Source organism: Belonocnema kinseyi, chromosome 10, assembly GCF_010883055.1.
Source record: "Belonocnema kinseyi isolate 2016_QV_RU_SX_M_011 chromosome 10, B_treatae_v1, whole genome shotgun sequence".
Lineage (NCBI taxonomy): Eukaryota > Metazoa > Arthropoda > Insecta > Hymenoptera > Cynipidae > Belonocnema > Belonocnema kinseyi.
The window spans coordinates 101296589-101302835 of NC_046666.1; the positions used below are offsets into that span (position 1 = coordinate 101296589).

Sequence of the window (6247 nt, forward strand, 5' to 3'; positions counted from 1 at the left end):
TGTTGGTTTATTCCATACAAATATCGAATTTTTTTTTTTCTAATTACAGATATAAATTCAACGAACCCTTACTGTAAAAAAAAGAAAAAATTTTGTAATAGTTATAGGGCCAAGGACTAATAAAATCGGATGCACAACTGTATAAGAGTCCTTTCTTATCGGAAGACGGTTAATAACACCAGCTTTTAAACAAAGAACAGATTGGGGTACAAGTTGGTGATTTTGATCCCCAATATGTACCTTTTAAATCCCTTTAAATGATTTCATAAAAGCCTCGACTTCTCACCTTAAGATTAAGCAGATAAGTTTAGGCTCGATATCCTCGGCAATACGTGTCAAATTTTGTCATATTTTTTGGAGAATAGGATATACTTACTACTTAAAAGTAAATTGTAACATAACTGCGCGGTAATAAATACTCTTATTAAATTTCTTCTTCACTTCATTTTGACATAGTTTGTGTTGTCAAGTTTTGTGAAAACACGCTAGGTTCAGAATAACATAGACCAATTTCATTGTGTTGAATAATAAATAGTTTCTGTAATAACGTGAGCCCCTTTCTACTAGTACATAATTCTATATCACATTTTAATAATAATGTATATGAAATTTAACTCACACTAAATTATATTTCCAAAAGTGAGAATGGTGTATACAATTTCGCCACCTGGTGCCTAAAATTGGAACTGAAAAGATTAGGAACAATTTTAAAAACACATTTAAATTTTTTCATAATACTGTTTTACGATTGTTTCGTGAAGTTTAAAACAATGATTGAATACTAAAAACAAATCTTCATGAATTTTCTTCTTATACAGTGGAAAACACATTTTTGTCAAAAAGGTTTAAAAAAAAAAGAAACAATTCTTTTACTATTTCATATAAGTTTCAATGAATCGTATGCTTAAATAAACTTTAATTAATATATGTAACGACATATTTTATCCAGGTTATGCAAAAAATACGAATAATAGACGATTGGATTCAAAATACGAATTCTAACCTAACTTTTAGATCATATTTTTAAGTATTAAATATTTCATGTGTAAATTCAATCTAAAACCATCGGGTTCCGATAAAGACTTATTTTTTGTATCCAGTAAATAACTGAAATTCCACACAAAAAAAATCGCTAAAAAACTTTTATGCACAAATTCAAATGCATCTTTATAATCGTACCTATTCTTTCTAGTTAGGATTTTTGTCACCAGGTGGCGTATCGCAGTTTAGCCATTCACAATAATATTAGTAAATATTGAATTGTTTCATGTGCAAAATTCTCAATTTATCCAGTATTTATAGTCACTTGCAGAAAAATGGGTTTAGAGGCAGCACCGAAAATAAAGAATTTCATAGTGGTCACGGAATATTTAGTCTTAAATGTCTTCACAAGAGGATTCCTCTAGAATCAAACCAAAGGGCCTATGAAAAAGCCACCGAACGCATTCTCGGGTTGCGAATGGAGGGGCTCTGTGCCAAGGGTTACTGCTGAATATGGTTACAAAAATAAATAAGCAGTCGCGGACAATTGTCCAGGAATGGTCACGCAGGAATTAACCCCCAAGCGGAGGTGTGAAAACCGTGCCGAAAGCTGAATGTCACCTGGGTGAGGTATCTAGAACGGTGACTCTAGGATATCGGGCGACCTCTCAGAGTACGCAGCCTTATCCTTGCATGCGGGGCTCTACAAGGATGGACGAACCACTTTCCCTAGATTTTCGTTCGAACAACAATGGCAACACCAAAAATAGTTGTAGTAAGTGCGGTCCAAAACAACAGAACGCGCGGGACTCTCGACAATGGGTGGGCAACAATACCGACCACTCTAGAGCTGGAGGAGCCAATAAAGATGGATTCAATGCGATGTATCGGTGGAATTTCGGGACATTTAGGTGGACGGAGCGACTGAATCACGACTTGCTAGAGTACTACGATGCGGGTGTGACCCCTGAACTGGATTACATGGCACGGCTGCATGCTCTGTGGTGCGAGAAACACCCGGAGCTGTCGCACTTTTCGCATCAACGTCTGCGAAACCATGCCGAACTACTCCAAATAAGGCACTATGTAAGCGAAACGCCCAATCTATCACATCTAGAACAAGCCGCCAACAGAGAAAGAGAGGCGATACTAAGACCAACCGCAGACAGGCATCCAATAGAGGAAGAGCGATGCTTTATGACCCGGAGAAACATCAACGCCAAGGTTTCTCTCAAGCCTAAAGATCTGGCTGAAATAGATGACGAGCTTCGTGGATATTTTTTCGAAGAATCCGACCTCTGGGCTATTACTTATTGAATGTATAATGCAGCGAGAGCTTTGGTCGATGCGAACCTGATCATCAGGCAGCATATTGTTAAGAGAATACAGATACTATCTGACGCTAAAACAAGTCTATAGCGTAGGGACAGTTGGGTCAGAGAAAATCAACAGTTTCTCTCTGAGCCATCTCGACTATTCCAAGACCCTCCAGTTACTTTCGACCACCCGCCCAAACCAGAGGAGGTCGAAGTATTTTTGAGGGAAGTCTACGAAGTGCAGCATAGACTGGACGAAGACTCAGAAAATATAAATAGCTTCAAGGAGCTGTGTGATGTCCTCATAACACCTGATGAAGAATTCCCACCCATCACTACCGAGGAGGTGACAAAAGTATTAAGAGGGATGAAGAACTATTCCGCACCGGGACAAGACTGTATCACAACCTTCCGGTGGAAGAAGTTTCTTTCGATCCATCAGCATTTGGCCCGTATTTTCACCTTATATTTAAAGTCGAAAGAGCTGATTCCGGAGTGGTTGGTGGAAGGGTGCACAATACTCCTGCCGAAAATAGGCAACTTAGCTGACCCGAAGAATTACAGGCCAATCACTTGCCTGAACACACTGTATAAGGTATTCACAGCTATCCTAAATGATAGGATTGTTCGTACAATTGAACCTGTGTGGCAAGAAATGTATGAACTACGAGGCTCAAAGAAAGACGTAGCGGGATGTCGGGAGAACCTGCTCATCGATACATGCGTCTGCAAAGATGCAGCATTCTACCAGCGTGACCTATCGATGGCCTGGATGGATTATCGGAAAGCTTTCGATTTGACCTCCCATAGACTTACCATTTGTCTTTTGGAAAGCGTAAAGGTTCATCCGCAAATCATTAGGTGTCATGCCAAGACGGTGTCATTTCCACCTTAACATACCGTCGCGACATTTTGAGCCAAGACATTCTCGATGATAGCTGCAGGGCGTGCCAAGCACACCCCGAGTATTTAGCTCACATACTATCTAGTTGTCCAACTCATGGGAGAAGGTCCTACATCCAAAGGCACAATGCGACACTAAGAGTGCTTTATTACCATCTCTGTCACTGTTACGACATTAAACCTTAATATCGCTCCTATAAATGCTCCTAGGGAAATCGAGTCAATTGTCGAGAATGGGAAGTGCCGCGTATACTGGAACTTTATATTCTCGACAATTGTTTCTGTTGCACACTCAGGGCCAGACATGATTCTTCTTGACTTCGAGAAGCGAACCATGTTCGTTTTTGAACTTTCGGCACCAGCTGACAAAAACATCATAGCCAAGGAGAATGAAAAGAAAGAGAGGTATAGAGACCTTATAAGGGAGTTGCAACGAATGTACCCGGAATATTCTGTTAAAATAATCGTCCTTATCATCAGCACTCTTGGAGGTGCGAAGCTTTCACTCGTTAATAACCTGAAAAGCATCACTGCTTAGTCCTTGGATCACTCCGTGTTCTCAGAGTACACGAAACTTTTGCCGGATCATCGTATTGATTCCGTTACAGACTGTAACCACCTATTTCACGGACGTCAGACATGGCTGTGGCTGAAATTTGACGGCGATTTCTCTGGGAGCCGGTGCAACTTTCCAAATTAGCACCCGCTCCCAACGAAATCCTGCCGTTTGAGTGAACGTCATTCCTGAAGTAAATTTTAACGAGGAATTCAATGGGGACCTTAATTTTGACCTTGAAGTTGACCTCCATGGCTTTTTGAAGGTCATCTTTGTTTTTTTAAGTGGAAAGCCCCTTTTTACATCTGCAATCGATAGAGCGGAAAACTCTGCGTTCAGGTACGTACCCAACTCATAGTTCAATTGTAACGTTCAAGGTCAGTTAGAGGTTATTTGAAATTAACAAAGTTTTCCAAGAGGTCAGTGTAATTCCTTCAGTAAATTTCAACGAGGAATTCAATGGTGACCTTCGTTTTGACCTTGCAGTTGACCTTCATGGCTTTATAAAGGTCAACTTTGTTTTTTTAAATAAACCCCCTTTTTACATTTGCAATCGATAAAGCGGAAAAATCTATGTTGAGGTACGTACCCAAATCATAGGTCAATTGTAAATGTCAAGGTCAGTTAGAGGTTATTTGAAAGTACCAAAGTTTTCCAGAGGTCGGTGTAATTCCTGAAGTAAATTTCAACGAGAAATTCATTGGTGAGCTCTGTATTGATCTTGGTTACAGCGTTTTGAATATTGTAAAATCATAAGAAAATTTTTCAATAAAAGTTCCAGGTTTCCTGGTGAGAGTTCTGTTGCTCCCCGAAAAGTTATAAAGTCCTGTACCGTTTTTCGATACCTAAGTCAATACATAAGGAGATACCATAAGCCCTGTACCGTTTTTCCATACGAATATTACGAATCGAAAATAAATTTACGTATTACGAGTACATACTTACTATCTTTCGCTAAAAGATTATTATGGCGCAAGCTAAACATTCGGAACGAGAGAGGGTATCTGTATTAATGATGCGTGGTTGGGGAGATCGAGTTCGATCTTATGATCAAGTTCGTTTGCTTTTTAATCACACTTTTCGTAACGGAGAAGGATTAAATCCTGTCTCAAAATGAACAATTGAAAGAACTGTAAGGCGCTTTTATGAAACATGGATCTATCAAGCACCTACAGAGAACTGGTCGGCCAAAATCAGCAGGATCTGAGGAGATGCAGATGGACATGGCCCCTAGCATTTGTTGAAAACCCACACCTTACTTTACGTCGAGCAAGTGATGAGCGTGACGTTGCTCCTGAGACAGCACGAAATACTTTAAAAAGCATTAATTTCCATCCTTACAACGTTCATCTGGTACAAGAACTCAATAAAGACGATCCTGATCATCGGGTTGAATTTTGTGAAATTATGATGGACAGAATTGATAGAGATCCTCTTTTCTTGTACAATACAGTATTTTCAGATGAATCTACTTTCACTTTGAAAGGTGAAGTTAACAGGCAAAATTGTAAATATTGGTCCGACAAAAATCCTGATTGGATGTTGGAGGGTCACACACAATATCCACAAAAGATGAATGTTTAGGCCGGTATCTTGAATGATACATTGATAGGCCCTTTCTTTATCGATGGTAATCTCAATGCCTGTGCATATGAAGAGCTTCTCAGAAACCAAATTGCACCAAGAATAAGGGAGATTAGAGGCGATAATTTTCAAAATATTTGGTTCCAGCAGGACCAAGCAGCGGCACATTATGATAGGGAGGTTCGAGGATATTTGGATACTCAGTTCCCTCAAAGGTGGATTGGAAGAAGGGGTGAAATCGAATGGCTTGCTAGTCCTCCTGATCTGACGCCTCTCGAATATTTTCTTTAGGGTTATTTAAAGAGCAAAGTATTCTCAACGCAATCAAGCACCCCAAAGGGAACAGAATTTACTACGTCCTCGCTGTTGTTCCTGGGTAATGCTAAAAGTAAACGTAAACTGCTCGGAAAAAACCTTGAAGATCATCACCAAGATCAATACAGAGCTCACCAATGAATTTCTCGTTGAAATTTACTTCAGCATTACACTGACCTCTTAAAAAACTTTGTTAATTTCAAATAACCTCTAACTGACCTTGACATTTACAATTGAGCTATGACTTGGGTACGTACCTCAACGTAGAATTTTCCGCACTATCGATTGCAAATGTAAAAAAGGGGGTTTTTATTTTAAAAAACAAAGTTGACCTTCAAAAAGCCATGAAGGTCAACTACAAGGTCAAAATGACGGTCGCCATTAAATTCCTCGCTGAAATTTACTTCAGGAATGACACAATTTTTATTTGTTTGAAAATAAAAAATGGCGGTGCCAACTTCTTGGACATAAATATACCTAAGATTACGTCGGCACACCGATACGCCGCCGCACCGACGGCTCTGAAATCAAATCAGCGGCGGCGTGGTTTTGAAGCAACATGGTCGGCAGTGGCGGCGGCGTCACGACCGTC

At 39.7% G+C, this 6247-nt stretch overlaps 1 protein-coding gene across 2 annotated transcripts in view; it reads right to left on the minus strand.

Annotated features, from left to right (window-relative positions):
- The window catches only part of LOC117181505 (probable actin-related protein 2/3 complex subunit 2), a 74555-nt gene that overhangs the window by 43644 nt on the left and 24664 nt on the right, over positions 1-6247 (minus strand). The window lies entirely within an intron of this gene.